Source organism: Pogona vitticeps, chromosome 1 (assembly GCF_051106095.1).
Source record: "Pogona vitticeps strain Pit_001003342236 chromosome 1, PviZW2.1, whole genome shotgun sequence".
NCBI lineage: Eukaryota > Metazoa > Chordata > Lepidosauria > Squamata > Agamidae > Pogona > Pogona vitticeps.
In genome coordinates, this window is record NC_135783.1 from 293,818,413 (window position 1) to 293,835,703 (window position 17,291).

The following is a 17,291-nucleotide window of genomic DNA, read 5'->3' on the forward strand; positions in this document are numbered from 1 at the left end:
CCACCAAGGATACCTAAAATGCTACATCTTGACCTCCTTTAGAATTCTGGATGGGAAATCTTTCCCTCCAGTAATAATATGCTTGATGCACATTAATGTGAGAAATCCTGGTTCCCAGATCGCATCATGTTTGCTGAAATCTCATGCATGGCTTTTCAGAAGTAAGTCCTACTGAGTTGAGTGAGATATACTCCCATGCAAACATGGATTTCCTGACAGAATCATTCTGAAGATGCATCACTGACAAGGGAAGAGACTTTAAATAGACAGTAAGTTTACCACAGTTTTGCAAATTTGCTCCCCCAAGCAGTTTCAAGATGTGTATCATGCCACATCTTTTCCTCACATAGGTATATTCTACCCAGTATGATTTGTTTGGTGATTGGTCATTTGAAGATAAATACGGGCTGCTTCATTTGCAAGTCTGATTCTTGAGGCATAATATGTTTGAGGAAAAAACATGGAGGAGAAAAGAGTAAATCTACTTAATCATGGCAGCACATTCTCCTTAATGTCTAGTTCAACTGTAGAAAACAAAAATGTTTGCTCCTGGGGCATTTGAAACTGCTTTGGAATGGATAGAACAACTCCTTGTAAAATACAAATCAACTCTCTTTTTGCTCCGAACAATGCAAGTGACCTTTGTTATTAAATGAATTCTGCAACATTAAGGTTTTTGTGCAGTATTCTTTACTGGGAAGTAAGCAAGAAGATAAGTACTGATTGCTTTATAATAGAATTGAAATGAAATGATTTGCCATGTGAGACCTGATAATTAACTAAATAAGATTCCTTGAAATAAGCAAATCTAACTTGTTTTTATAGCTACATTAAAATGTGAATCTTAAGCAAAACAAGAACATCAATCTTGCCGGAAGCTGCTATGGTGTGAAAAAAAAAATCAAACTGGTTTTGTAGAAGTGAGGGTGCTTTATTGAAAGCTATAAAGCTTCCTCACATGCCAGTGGGGGGAAAATATGATCATAAAATCAGCTCCAGTTTAATGGCTTGGTAAATGAAGAGAACTTTTTTGTGCAGAGTCATGCAGCCTCCCAACAGTCCATCACAACATCCCCTCCTCCTCCTCACTATTGGACAAAACTCTGCCTTTATTGACAAAAATAAAATAAAATAAATCACCTAATCAGTAGGGTGACCAGCTCACCTCAGGTTTTTTTTTTTTAAAGACTCTCATAGTACATTTCAGAAATGGAAGAGTCTTTCAGAAATATAAGTGTCTATGAATAATAGCATGATTAAAGATCTTTTATCGTCTCCTCAAAAAACCTTGCCATTGACTTATTTTAAAGATATAAACAGTGAAATCAGGCTCTCAGTAAGCACATAATTTTCTTATGTGAATTTGTGCCTGGACTGTACCCTTTCAAACTATAGCTGAAATCCCTCAAGACTGAGTTCTCCTGCATACAGAAAAGCACATTATTAATAACAAAAGGACAAAAAAAAAACAACACAAAAAAACACTACTTATCAGTGAGAAGGCCAGGCTAGAACTCTTCTCCCTGATATTTAGTTTTTGATAAGTGTATGTGTGTCACACAGTGTATATGTACACATGTATACTTCAGATGTCTGGATGGTTTCAATATTTGTGTGTCTCATAGGTACTATGCATCTCGAGCCATCTTATTATTCCGGCTTTAGACCTGTGGACCAAAGGTCATTAAGCTAAATAGAAAGGATAATGTAAGCCATATATTAAACATAGCCACCATCTTTCTGCCTCCTTCACTTCCCATTGACCATTGACTAAAAACTATACATTTATGTGAGAAGCTTTCATCAAAGTGTGAGAGTATGAAAGAAGCTGCTGCAGTATAATTCATTCACAAAGTGCAGACCTTTGTAGAAACTTTTAATCTACAGTTCAAAGTACCTTGATTGAAACCGGTAAAGAATGCTGCTTGGAAGCAGCCAGATCAGCCATGACAGTTGAATTTTGCTACTCAGATGATCAGATCATACCTGTTAATCTGTAATGGCTAGATCACAAAGACAGTTGAGGATAAAGGGAAGAGCTCTGTCTTTACTGTGAATGAGAAAGTGTTTTAGTTCCTGTTCTCAGCCTTGCTTTAAAAATCACTCAAAGCAGAGCTTTTTTGAAACAGTAGTATTCCCTTTAGCCACTGCTGTTATAATCTGCCATCACTTCCAATTTATGGTGACCATGGTTAGATTTTCCAGTATGTGAGACATTCAAGAAATGGCTTACCATTGTCCACAAGTTTCCATGACCAAGTAGGGATTTTAACTCAAGGATCTTCAGATGTCATCTGATATTCTGTCCACGATACCATTCTGGCTCTCACAGTAATTGTGCTGGCTGAAATTTATTCATTTTCATTTCCTTACCACACAACAGCAGAAGTTCCAAAAGTATCATGAAAAACTTTAAAAAAATCAAGTAGGTTTTAGTCATCCAGATGCAAGGAAATTTTCCATAAGCACAGCTTTCAACCACTTTTTTCATGGTGATGAACTGCCCATTCACTGGCTGAGTTTAGGACATCACTGGCTGGCTCAGTCTAGGACATCAGTGTCTCCTAGACTCAGCCAGCCAACCCAACTTCTGCTAGAACTTCTTCTAGTGACTGGAGTTGGCTAGAATCCTGTTGCTTAGCACAGTGAGCTGCACTAGAATAGGCCCACTGAATTAGTGGGGATTTGGTGAGTCAGCTCCTCCGTAAATTCCAAATGATTCCATGGGCCTAGCTCCAGTTGTGACTCACTTTAGTGCAGTGGTCTCCAACCCTGGGCCTCCAGATGTTCTTGGACTTCAACTCCCAGAAATCCTGGCCAGCAGAGGTGGTGGTGAAGGCTTCTAGGAGTTGTAGTCCAAGAACATCTGGAGGCCCAAGGTTGGGGACCACTGCTTTAGTGTACCAAATCCCCAATGATTCTGCAGAATCCTGACCCTTCCTTTAAAAGGACAAAAAGAAAAGGAGAACATATCCCCCAAGCTTGTGCTTGGGAGTAACTATGGAAGTTAAAATTACAGAGCTATTATCTGATACTTAAATTCTCTTGGTTTTTCATCTTCTTGAAGATCACGGCAAATACTGATTGACTCAACAGAGGAAGAAAATGACCCTGGGAGAGCTCATCAAACAAACATTGCAATTGGTAGTTTATGTCTCTGTGGACTTCACACTCAGATGAACAACTCATTTTCTTGTCTGTGCTAGCAAATCCTTTAAATTGAAAGCCAGAAGCCCATGAACACACAGCCAATCAAGTCACCCTCAGTTAAAACTTCAGAGTGCTTTGTCCAAAGGCTGAGTCTATTTTTAAACATACAAAGTCAACAAGGTTTTTGGATATGGAATAGCATTTGTTTCAATCCTAGTTCATAATAGAACAATCCAGATGTGCTAAGCATAAATGGTGACACACTATTTATTTATTAGATGAGATAGGCTGAGCTCCTTGCTGAAGAAGCAAACATACAGACAATGACAGGCCTTGTTTAAACAGGAGATATAATGGAGCTCTCTTGCTTGTTCTTATGGCTCAAACAAAATGTGAGGGGTGTGTGTGTTCGTTTCACATCAACTTTCATGACGATTAAAAGCCTCCTGATATTTTTGATGATTTTCAATACACATTTATTACAAACACATTCATGTAGGTTTTGTGCTTCCCACCCCCACCCCGAGCTACTATGTCTGTTGCCCTCACTGTATCCAGTTTCATTTTCTCACATGGACAGTTTCATGTCCATGTGAGACCCTCTGCCAGCAAACACAAGCTCTGGTATATTGTATCAAGCTGGTAAAACAAAATCCTTTAATCCTATGATATTTGTTTTTCTATTTTGTACCCAGGAGAGATGGAGAAAGAGAGAGAGAGAGAGAGAGAGAGAGAGAGGAAGAATAGGGTTATCTGGCTTTATTATCAGAAAAAGTGTGTGAGGTACATTAGCGAGAAACAGTGACTGGACCATGAGATTCAAGATGAAGCAGAGGTTTGAGTCTCAGCCTCCCTCAAACATTTTCAGCACTATAATCACTATACCGCACTGTCTCTCACTGGGGACAAAACAGGTTCTGGGTTGAAGCCTGAAAGAACCATGCCCTCTAAATACAGCATTTTGCCAAGAGTATCTACCATTTATTTGAGAGATTCCTAAGCTGCCTTTCAGGGCAAACTTTCTAAAGGCAGTGTACGGCAAAATATGAATCCAGACTTTGAGAAAAGCAATAATAAAACTCAGCTCCAGCAACTGCAACCATACAGCATATCTACCATAGCCCATATGTACAGTGACCTCACCTGAGTCCTGATTTAATTAGTGGCAAAACTACATAGACGAGTCTATAATGAAGCCTTTAATGATAGGGCCTGGAGACCATCAAGAGGAACGGAATCTCTCAGGCAAATGGCTACTATGGAGAAATAAGCCCTCGTGGCATAGTGGTTAAACCGCTGTACTGCAGCCAAAACTGTGCTCATGACCCGGGGTTCAATCCCAGGTAGCCAGCTCAAGGTTGACTCAGCCTTCTATCCTTCCGAGGTCAGTACCCAGTGGTAACAGAGCAACAACAGCAAGGGGGACACAATGATGGCGATGGCATGGGGGGCATAGTGGTGTTGCCTTCCCGGAGCCCTGGTGTGGCCTCTATTCAAATGCCCAATCCCCAGCTAATCACCCTGATCAGGTAGGAGAGAGGCCATGCATAGAAGGCAGCAACCGGCTTCCCTTCCAAGAGCTCAGGTGCTGCTTGTGCACATGCGCCTCACCCCCAGGGTGATAAGCAGGCACAGGAGCAGGTGCAGAGGCAGCAGCCTAGCTTCTGGAAGAGGAGCCAGGCCACTGCCTCTGAAGATGGTGGCAGAGGCAGTGATGGCAGTGAAGGCCGTAGGACCAGGTAGGGAGGTGACGGGAACAGTAGGGAGGGGGAAGATGGGCATCTGTTTTGCCAAAGGAAAGCAAAGTGCCAAAGGGTAAAAAAAATTCAGCACTTTATTTCATTTCAGCAAAACAGGTTGCGCAAGCCAAACCATGAACCAGCCCAGTTCGTGTCCTTTTCCGGTTCATCATTCAGTTCATGCCTTTCTCTACTTCAGAGGTTAAAGGGTGTATATGTTTCTTTGTTGTATGTGCTGCACTCATTCATACTTTCACAACCATTCACAAAGTGACACCAAGCAAGGGAAAATCCCAGAAGCCGACTCGTTGTTTCATCAGTTAACCACTTCTCACCCAAACACAAAGCAACTGTCAGGGCTGTTTGACAAGTGTGAATGATAGTGAGCACCAGAAAGTACACTGCAGACAATTTTGACAGCTGACATGGTTGTTGTCATTATACATAGCCCTTTGTTATGTAAAGTTTGGCATTCTTCTTTCTGCTGGCTATGCAGTCATGATATTGTGCAGCTATATTGGGCCATTCCCTGGTGTGTGTCTTTTTATCATGGGTACAGAAGCACAATATCTCCCCATTCATAAACTGGAATTTGTTTTGGAGGAACTGAATTAATATCCAGGAGGTAATGGCTGAATAGGACTCAGTTGGAAAATTTCCTCTTTTTTTGCAATCCAACCCTCAGAATAGGTCAAGTCCCACAATACTGGTCATGGCAAACTTGTTGATGCATTCAGGGTATTGTAGTATAAAAAGAAATCCTTCTGACAACCAAGTACAGAGTACAGTGCATGATTAGCAAAAGTGAGCTTGATTTGAGCCCAGCTTTTGCTCAGTTTCTACTGGCTTTAAATTATGAGTAGTAAACAAACAAAAAATCAGACAAAATCTCAGTTGTTTGTTTCCTCATTTCATTGCAAGAAAGATAAGTGAGAGGACTTTCAGCTTCTGATTGTAACACTATGTAATTTGCATCTACTTTGGTGAGGCACCAAATGCAGATCATTTTTAAGAATGCATAATTTATTTATTATCCAATAAAAGCAAACAAATCGCTTTTATAAAAAAGGGCTTACAGCATATGAAAGGCACTTCCAATTGTATCATCTATATTTAATTTTTAAAAACAGAATTCAGTACATTTAGACTATTTTTTTAACCAGCTAAAGTCATATGCTGCAATCATGTCTCCAAAACTAGCACAACTCAGAACATTACTTAGGACAAAGCTCTGACTGATTATCTAGTGTGATCAAATAATTAACATTATACAGTCTATGTTTTAATCAAATTCTACTTAGAGCTGTTCTCTTGCCATTTTTGCCAATAGATACAGACGATGTGGCAAGGGGGGGGGGGTGTTTGCATGAATGTGTGCACACAGAGACACAGACACATAGAGTTTAGAGTGGGTGCCAAACACCAAGCACCTTTAGCATGCAATATCTAAGGTCCACCACATGTGGATCTCCTGCACACAAAGTATGTGATCCACCACCCAACAGGATGTGTTGCACAAATTTTCAGCTCATTTTTCCTCAGGCTATCTGCCCAAAATAACCACCACAGAGCTCTGCAAGGAGCTGTCTTTTACTGCCAAAGAGCCTGTACTGTGGGCAATCTACCTAGCCTTTGAAGGTAGGGCATCACCTTTCAGCCCTTGTGTCCACAATGCCAAATTGCAAGGAATAATAGTATACTTAACAGAATAACTTGAACCTTTACTACATTGCCAGATGTGCATCAAGCAGCAGCTCTTGTGGAAAAAGCTCACATTAAAATATAGCAGTTATTCTTCAAGGTGCCACAACATTTTTGTATTTGTTTATTGTTTTTATTTTTTGTTTTGGTTTTGCTTGATATGAATTATTTTTGAGTTTCACACAAAGAGTAGCCCATCATAAGGAGGAAATGTCCGTATGTGAAGATGATTCACACGTATACCCTGGTCATCAACTTATTTCACAACTGGCAGAAGAGTGGCATTGTTAGCCTTTCTGCTGACAAAATGGCTGCCCAACTGGCTGGAATGGGATGTACGCACTGTCCAAATGCAAGTTTTTGTTACCAAGTCCCAGTCCCTAAGTCCAGGTCCTTATGAATATCAAGCTTTTTCTCCAGAAAAAAAAGGGAGAGGTTGGTGGGTTGCAAGTTGAGTCCAAGTCATTGGGGGGGGGGGACCCTGAGTCGAGTCCGACTTGAGTCACTGGTGCGATTTACGTCTGACTTGACAGCAAGTCCTGCAACTTGAGTCCCCATCCCTGCCCCTTAGTGTCTGCAGTCAGTAACTTGGCTTGCCCGAATGTGTCCACTCACTGCCTAGACAAATCAATGTGCTGCACATTTGGCATCCACCCACTCTGGAACATCCACAACAAAGGGGAAAAATCGGCTCTGCAAATTAATGCCAGAAAACCGTAGAGAATGAAGGGCTGACAAGTCTCTAGTACCATTTTGACCTATGCTATTAAAGCCTACACAAGATGATCAACTATCCACCCCAAATTCACACACATACTTAATCCTAAGTGTAATGAAAACCCTGTGTAGCTATCTAAAAGAAAAACCAAGGAAATCCTGAAATGTAGCCAATCTAGTAAGTGATGTAACACCATCATCTGACTGGCCATGACTGAACAGGTCAGGCAAAACTGGGTGGAATGTTGGTTCGATTCACAAGCTGTGATTTTGTTCTCGTGCACTTTTTATGATTTCGGGGAGGAAATAAAACCACACACAAAGAAACCTCATGGTTTGTTGGCCAATAATGAGGAATTTCACCATGCTTTACAATATCATTTGTTTCATATTTATTATTTAAACTGCATATCAATAAATGCAATGGGAATCCAGTGCAATTGGCTTGATAAACAATCATACAGCAGGGAAAAATAGTCAGAATAGCAGCAGTTTCCGAAATGTGTGAGAAGAAGCAGATCTTTGACTTGTTGCGGGGGGGGGAGGGGCATATCCAAGCCATGCAATGTTTTATTTAGAAAGTCTGCAAATTAAGCAGGGAAAACAACATTAACAATTAATGGCACACATTAAAGGCAAATTCATTTGATAGTGGGCTGCAATTTCCCCAGCAGCAATTTCAAAGTTGGAAAAATTAGGCTAAAATGAAGCTGATATTTCATGGCCAATAAAGCAGCTACTACATTGCCATTATCAAAGGACCTGCGTGATTCTTGAGCTAATGTGCTCCTGTCTTCTCACTTCAGGTTCTCTAAATACCAAGGAAAACTCATTGCCCTAACTGCCCTCTTCAACAATTGCATCTAAAAACTTTACTTCATGTACAATTCCATCAGTAGCTTCAGAGCTAGAAAAGTATTCCTCAAACTTAATAGACTTTTTGAAAGATGTGTTTTGTTTTGTTTTCTCATACTGGACACAACTAACTTTCCTAAAACTGTCTTACTTACAGTGCATAAAAGAAACAGAAATAAGGTAGAAGAGTCCCTAGGTAGTAAGTGGATGGTCAATCTGTGGATGTGGAGAGGGGGGCACATATTTCATGCTCTCTGTGACCCCCATTCATTGGGAGAGGAAGATCACAATCATAGAAGCACTGGTTCAAACAAGGACCACAAGTGTTACTCTGTTTTATTGTTCCTTCATAGTTCCTACCCCTATGTCCAAGCCCCTTCTACCAGGTGCATCATAAGCACTGATGGACACAGTCAAGTTAGTAGTAGCTCAAGTCATTAGTGGCAAGGTAAGGGGCCCGGCCAAGGATACTCACAAAAGCAGGCCCAAGCTAGTGGATCTGGCCATTGAGCATCTAGCATGTTTCAGGTCTATAGGACTATCTCTTTACTAGATATCGATTTATGAATCTTGTAAACACAGTTTCACAACATTCATATTTTCTTTTTCGTAACAGATGAACATATGGTAACATATTTTTCATATACAGGACAACATAAGCAACTATAAAGGTAAAGGTTCCCCTTGACAATTTTTGTCCAGTCGTGTCCGACCCTAGGGGGCGGCGCTCATCCCGCTCTTCAAGCCATAGAGCCAGCGTTTGTCCGAAGACAATCTTTCCGTGGTCACATGGCCAGTGTAATTTAGACACGGAACACTGTTTACCTTCCCACCGAGATGGTACCTATTTATCTACTTGCATTTGCATGCTTTCGAACCGCTAGGTTGGCGGGAGCTGGGACAAGCGACGGGCGCTCACTCCGTCGCGTGGATTCGATCTTACAACTGCTTGGTCTTCTGACCCTGCAGCAGCACAGGCTTCTGCGGTTTAGCCCACAGCGCCACCACACAACTATAACAACAACAAAATGCTAAAATTTGTGTACCCCAGTCTTCGGAAGAAGCACCAACACAGAAGTTGCTGATAGAATCACAAAGTTCAAGTGTCCTCTTGCATTCAAATTAAGACAAAAATCCAAAATAGCTTCCTTGGCAGAGCTAACTAGCCATAATATAGAAGATTCAGCTCCACATGCAGAATCTACAACCCCCTAGAATAAAATATCAATTCAATTGCATATGCATGAATTCACTATGTGGAGTCAACCCAACACAAACATGCAGGAATTATACACTGGCAAGGCCTCAGCAGGTTAAGTGGAAACAACAGCTCCACCCTCTTCAGCTTTCCTGCTCTTTCTGATTCAAATCTTTTACTCATGGCCCCACTTTTTATTAGCCTCACTCTATAAATCACATGGGTGACCAACTGTGGACTGCTGCTATAGAAAGGCAATCTCTACAGGTCTTGGCCCACTGTTTTGGCTGAGACTTAGGCCAGGATAGCACCAGCTTGGACTAGGACCACGGCTGAGGCTAGTCCACAGTTTCACAGTTTCAGTGAAATCTTAGCTGTGACAGGCCATTCCCCGTGGGGTCAGGTCCATGGGGTCAGATTATTCACTCTTCCCTTTCCCTGTTGGTCGCCCTTTCAGTCCTACTCTTGTCATTTCTTTTCTCCCTCCCCTTCATCCTCAAGTGTTCCACCCTCTGCAGCCTTTTCGCTTCCACTGCTCACCTCCTCCTCTTTTCTACTGCCACTCCTTGCCTACAAATCCTTATCCACACTCCCTCTTCTCTGCTTCTCCTTCTGCATTCCTTCCTCCCCATCTGTCTGTTTCTATCCCCTTTTAAAGCCCCTGCCTCCACTGCTTCTGCTAGCCTCCTGTGGCATTGTCAAGTTGCTTGGCATTCCTATCAAGATTTCATTTCCAGAAACCAATACAGAGAGAGGACGATTGCCTGTCTGAGCCTCATGGAGAAGGACAGGAGGCATGGCCACCCACCTTTCAACTCTGGTTAAAGTGGGAGACACAGCAGTGGCCCCACATGTACTGTCACACTTCCATGAAAAGCTCCATGTCAACAGAAAATCAGTACTGCAAAAACCAATATTCTAGTAAATCTGTTTCATGTTCTGTTAGTATTGCTGGTTTAAGGTTGTCATTTTTATGTTTCTAGTGGTGGTGTCTTTTTCCTTCCAACCTGCAGAGCTGTATTTTATACCACTTTGTTTAACTTAGGCTGGCGCAAGTAGCATCTGGTGGCGGGGTGCCACACTGAATGAATTAAACCAATTGAAGACCTGCTCCCACCCTGCTGTCTTTATTCCACTGAACTGGCCACAGCTGTGACCCTCACCCCCTGCACAAACTCAAACATTTCCTAGAAAACAACCTGCAAGCAAATTCCTGCCTTTTTTTCAATCGTTGCTTTCAATTGGCAAACTCCCAGGTGTGTGATTCAACTTGAAAGTAAGCATGATCCCCTTTACATTTCCAACCAACGGCTAACTCAGTGGTTGGGAAGATAAGTGAAATCCTCAAATATTAGGAGGCATGCTAAACAAAGGTCACACATTGCCCACTTTTGTCTTAGAAGGTTATGTGCAACTTTTTTGGAATGGAATTTGGAGTAGGACAATCCATTCTACAGCCTTTAAAACCTACCATCTCATTCCCTCTTCATTTTGCTATTTCTGAGAAGTAGAAGGAAAGCAGGGTTTCATATTTGTCCAGAAAGAGCACAACAGTGTCAACTCATATGGTCAGGCCATTGCACTTACACCAGGAAAGTGAGGGGAAAAAAAGCCAAACTGAATGAAACAGCGATGTTCAGCTTCACTTTCTTGAATGATACTTTCAAGAATACACATTGGCTGGAGAATTCTGGGAGCTGCATTTCAAACGAATATTAAAATTCCACATCTCTGGCAAAAAATCCACAGTTCTATATTTCCTACACCATAGGAGGTAGACTACAAATAGCAACAAGCACAGAAAAGCATGCATATCTGCACATACAAGTCAAACATTCTTTTTTCCAGCATCCCCTCTTATTTTATTTTAGAAGAGGTATCCGTGTTAGTCTGTCCAAGCAATATCAGGCAAAGTCCAAAGAAACAAAACAAAACAATGACAAAAATATGTGGCACCTTGAAGACTGGCTAGTATATTTTAATGTTGGCTTTCGTGGACAAGTCCACTTTGTCAGACATATGGAATCAAAATAATCCATTATTTTATAGCCAATGAATATTTAAGTTATAGGTAAAGGTTCCCCTTTACAATTTGTCCAGTCATGTCCGACTCTAGAGGGCAGTGCTCATCTCCGTTTCCAACCCATAGCTAGCGTTTGTCCGAATACAATCTTCTGTGGTCACATGGCCAGCGCAACTAGACGCGGAACGCCGTTACCTTCACACCATGGTGGTACCTATTTATCTACTTGTAATTTGGATTTTACATGCTTTCGAACCGCTAGGTTGGCAGGAGCTGGGACAAGCGACAGGAGCTCACTCCGTCATGTGCATTCGATCTTACGACTGCAAGTGAAGATTTAGCATGTTTTAACTCTGAAATTGATATTTCATCCATTATTTCATTTTGATTTCATATGTCTGACTTCATAGCCTTGTCCACAAAAGCTCTCATTGATATATAATAATTACACTTTAAGGTGCCACAGGTTTTTGTCTTGTCTTGTTTTGTTTCTTTAGACTTTGCCTGGTGTGCTCACATTTTATTGTTGACTCCAAAATGAGCTAAACAAAGTACTAAGAAAGCTGAACACAACATTTCATTCTGTGAGCATATCCTAGTTGTGAGAAGGATTACAAACAGAGCCGTCAGGGCTCAGGATTGACTGGAGTCTCAAGGACTTGTTCTACTTTTCTGGATCTCTAGGCAAGTAGATAAATCTCAGGGTATGCAATAATGGAGCAGGATATACAGTATTGCCGGTGTATAAGGTGACTGGGTGTATAAGACCACCCCCACATTCCCACTCAGAATGTAGAGTTTGTTATATACTTGCTGTATAAGACTACCCCCTCTTCCGCATGCGTGATTCTGCTTTGGCTGCATCATATGGAGAGTTCCTTTTGCCCCTTTTGGTTCCTTTTCGGAGACAGCCAGGGTTTGCTGGAAGAAGGAACAGCAGAGAGGCGGCAGCCATTTTGGAGAGGCGGCAGCCATTTTGAGAGGCAGCAGCCATGTGGTCACATCTCAAAATGGCTGCCGCCTCTCTGCTGTTCCCCACAGTCAGCTGTTCGGCGCTAGAGTCAGGCTGTTTCCAGGCTAAGAGCTGCTCTCCTAGGTCTTACTACCAGGTAAGTGACTCCGCTGGGAGAGAAGGGGGGTTTGTAGGACATGCACCCGGCGTACAAGATGACCCCCCCCCACTTGGAGGCATGTTTTTCAGGGCCAAAAAGTCATCTTCTACGCAGCAAATACCGTAGTTTGATTATCTGAGCCTCGTGGCACAGTGATTAAACTGCTGCACTGCAGCCAAAACTGTACTCACAACCTGGGTTCAATGACAGGTAGCTGGCCTGAGGTTCACTCAGCTTGCCAGCTTACTGAGGTCAGTAAACTGAGTACCCAGATTGCTGAGGAGAGGGCAATGTGTAACTTGCATAATTAAATTCTAAACTGCCCGAAGACCACTTATAGCGCTGTTGGGTGCTATATAAGCAGCACTTTTTTTCAATATTTTATTTTATTTTATTGGTTTTGCTTTGGCTTGTGTGTGAGGTGGATTGAAAGCCTAGGTATACAGCTTGTCCTATTATAAGGTGACACCAGGGCTCAGCGGCTCATGAAGGCATTTCAGTGTGTCTTGCTCCAGATTGCTTGGTTCAGTACAAGTGCACCCACTCACTGGCTTTTTCCTCCTGGCTTTTGCTGCACTAATGTTGGACCCATTATGCCATCATGACTCATAAGCCTTCTTGTTGCGCAAGCACTGACAGCCACATAACAAGATTTGAAGAATAACTCTCCCTTTCAACCCTTCTCTGTTGTGCCTCTGTAACACAAAAAGGTCTTCTCCCCTTTGTTGTTGTTATTTAGTCGTTAAGTCGTGTTCGACTCTTTGTGACCCTATGGACCAGAGCACGCCAGGCCCTCCTGTCTTCCACTTTCCTAACATCAGGGTCTTTTCTAGGGAGTCTTCTCTTCTCATGAGTGGCCAAAGTATTGGAGCCTCAGTTTCAGGATCTCTCCTTCCAGTGAGTATTCATAACGGATAGGTTGGTTCTCTTTGCAGTCCAGGGGGACTCTCAAGAGTCTCCTCCAGTACCACAATTCAAAAGCATCAATTCTTTGGTGGTCAGCCTTCTTTATGGCCCAGCTCTCACTTCCATACATCACTACTGGAAAAACCATAGCTTTGACTATGCGGACCTTTGTCGGCAAGGTGATTTCTCTGCTTTTTAAGATGCTGTCAAGGTTTGTCATCGCTTTCCTCCCAAGAAGCAGGCGTCTTTTAATTTCGTGGCTGCCCACTTTCTGCCACCGGAGTGATATCATCTGCTTATCTGAGGTTGTTGCTATTTCTTCTGGCAATCTTAATTCCAGCTTGGGATACATCCAGTCCTGCTTTTCACATGATGTATTCTGCATATAAGTTAAATAAGCCGGGGGGGACAATATACAGCTTTCTTGTACTCCTGTCCCAATTTTGAACCAATCAGTTGTTCCATATCCAGTTCTAACTGTTGCTTCCTGTCCCACATATAGATTTCTCAGGAGACTGATAAGGTGGTCAGGCACTCCCATTTCTTTAGGAACTTGCTATAGTTTGTTGTGGTCCACACAGTCAAAGGCTTTTGCCTAGTCAGTGAAGCCGAAGTAGATGTTTTTCTGTAACTCTCTTGCTTTCTCCATAATCCAGCGCAAGTTAGCAATTTGCTTTCTAGTTCCTATGCCCTTTTGAAATCCACCTTGTACTTCTGGGAGTTCTCGGTCCACATACTGCTGAAGCCTACCTTGTAGGATTTTGAGCATAACCTTGCTAGCGTGTGAAATGAGTGCAATTGTACGGTAGTTGGAGCATTCTTTGGTACTGCCCTTCTTTGGGATTGGGATGTAGGGCTGAAGTTCAGCCTTCTTTATCGTCCAGCTCTTACTTCCATACATCACTGCAGGAAAAACAATAGCTTTGACCAGGGGTGTCAAACACAAGGCCCGCGGGCCAAATCCGGCCCGCCAGACCTCGTCTGATGGCCCGCGGAGCTGCCGCCAGCCTTGCAGCCTGCCCCTTTTTTTTCAATGAATTTACTCCGTGCCTCCTTAACTGTTAAGGAGATGGGCGGGTAAAAAGGAGTGGGTTCCGGCCTGCCTGGCAGGGAGCGGGATGCTCCTCCCGGCCGGAAGCTCCTCCTCATCCCGGGTGTGGGTGTGTAGTGTGGTGTGTGTGAGGGGTGGAGTAGAGTGGAGTGTGGTGGCTGCCGGCAGCAGCCCCGGGTGCAGGGAGTCGGGCGGCGGTTCCTGAGGGGCATGGAGTGAAGGTGTTTGAGGTGGTGGCCGGCCGCGGAAGGGGGAAGAGCGAGAGAGAGCGAGATGGCCACGGTGGCGATGGCGCTTCAGCTCCCGCTCCTTCTCAGTGAGTCTGAGGGAACAAGGTGAGGAGGAGGAGGAGGAGGACTTCACCGGCCGGCCGGCCGCCTGCCCTCCCTGACTTGGCTTCAGGGAGGCGAGTTCGCAGCCCCTCAAGGCGCCCCCCCCGTGTGTGTGTGTGTGTGTGTGGCGGCTCCACGCCTGGAAAGAGGTGTGGGTGTGTGGAAGAGGGAGCCACAGGAATGTAACTGAAAAGAAACGCGCATTCCTCATTTTTTTGGTCTCTTCTTTCCCCCCCCCACCCCACCCAAGGAGGGAACCCACAAGCACCCCGGGGCGCCCAGCCCCCTGGAAACTGAGGCAACCTGAGCGACTCCCCCCTGGGTCATGTGGGTGCCAGGGAGGTGTGAGCTCGGCCATTCGTGTGTGTGTGTGTGTGTGTGTGTGTGTATGAGAGAGAGAAGCGGCCGTCCAGCCGCCCCTTCAGGAGGCTTCTTTTGTGTTCCCCCCGAAGGGTTGGAGGGAGCTGGAAAGGGGCCGCGGAGAGTAGGTCTCCTCTCCTTGCTTGCTCCCTCTCTCTCTCTGGCCATTGGGTGCCAAGCCCCCCCACTGCAGTCTCTTTGCATCCGAAAAAGGGGTTACTGTCCTCACTTTGGTTTTGCACACACACACACAGCCCCGCCGCCACAACAGTTACGCCTCTCTCTCTGCCCCCCCCTGTTCTCGACCCCGCGCCTCTTCATTAGAAACGAGGCCAGCAAGAATTGCTCGGTGCCTTTCAGGCTGAACAGCAGGATCTTTCTCGAGCAGGCAGAAAGATCCCAAGCAACGTTTCCTCTTCGGGCTGCCTGTAACGTGCTGGTTGGAAACGGCTCCGGGGAGAGAGAGAGAGAGAGAGAGGTGTGTGTGTGTGTGTGTGTGTGTGTGTGTGTGTGTGTGTGTGTGTGTGTGTGTGTGTGTGTGTGTGTGTGTGTGTGTGTGTGTGTAGCAACCCAGGATACACTCCAGTACTTTTCTTTTTTAACGAGAGGATGCAAAGAAACATAAAATTACATTCCTGTCCTTTCAGTGAGGTTCGTTTCCCCCCAAAACACTTTTTCTTTCTTTCTTTCTTTCTTTCTTTCTTTCTTTCTTTCTTTCTTTCTTTCTTTCTTTCTTTCTTTCTTTCTTTCTTTCTTTCTTTCTTTCTTTCTTTCTTTCTTTCTATTTCTCTCTATCTTTCTATCTTTCTATTTCTCTCTCTCTATCTATCTCTCTCTCTCTCTTTCTTTCTTTTCTTTTCTTTCTTCCCCTTGGTAGCAGCATTAAAAGGAAAGACTTTTTGGTTGCACGCAGAGGGAGAATTAAAAGTTAGAGAAGGTCCTGTGTTTTGCAGTCCATTTCTGTACCTGTCTGCTCAGGTGTAAATTCCATTGAATCAAATGGAGCTTACTCGCAGGTAAGTATAGGTTGCTGTTTTGCTAGGGCCAAGGTTTTTGCAGAACCAGACGCCGTGGAGAGGAGCCAGACTGGCCCTTTGATGGGGACCAAACTGCTGATGCGGCCCCTGATGAATTTGAGTTTGACACCCCTGCTTTGACTATGTGGACTTTTGTTGGCAAGGTGATTTTTCTGCTTTTTAAGATGTTGTCAAGGTTTGTCATCGCTTTCCTCCCAAGAAGCAGGCCTCTTTTAATTTCGTGGCTGCTGTCTCCATCTGCAGTGATCTTGGAGCCCAAGAAAGTAAAATCTGTCACTGCCTCCATATCTTCCCCTTCTATTTGCCATGAGGTGATGGGACCAGTGGCCATGATCTTTTTTTTTTTATGTTGAGCTTCAGACAGTTTTTTGCACTCTCCTCTTTCACCCTCATTACGAAGTTCCTTAAGTCCTCCTCACTTTCTGCCATCAGAGTGGTATCATCTGCATATCGGAGGTTGTTGAAATTTCTTCCAGCAACCTTAATTCTGGCTTGGGATTTTGCAGTAGTGCATGTGAAAAGAATCTGAAGTGTTATGTCAATAGTGTGATGCAACAACCAACCAACCCACCCACCCCCCCACAAACCTAAACATAATACTAGGTTGCATGAAAAGAAGCATGGTGTCCAGATCAAGAAAAGTAATGGTACCACTCTATTTTGCTTTGGGCAGACTTCACTTCAAATAATATGTCCATTTCTGGGCATCCAACAGTACCTCTGGAGTGTGATCACTTTTGCCAATGTTCATTATCAAGTATTACTGCAAAAAAAATGTATAATCTAACCAAGATTATAAACTATCTGAAGCAACTGCAAGCCCTTTGCAGATTTTTCATTAAGTTTCAAGGACAACTCAGTTGAGGGAGAACTTAAAAGAATAGCCTTTCCCAAGGCAATGCACTGGCTTCTATTTTGTTCAACATCTACACTAATGATCAACTAGTTCCTCAAGGCACCAAAAGTCTTATTTATGTTGATGATTTTGTACTTGCTGCTCAGTCAGATAGTTGTCAGATGGCAAAACTTCTAACAGATGCATTAGAAGATCCTGGCACATTTTATAATGGAAATCAACTTACTGTAAACCCACATCCTGCTAAGAGTCAA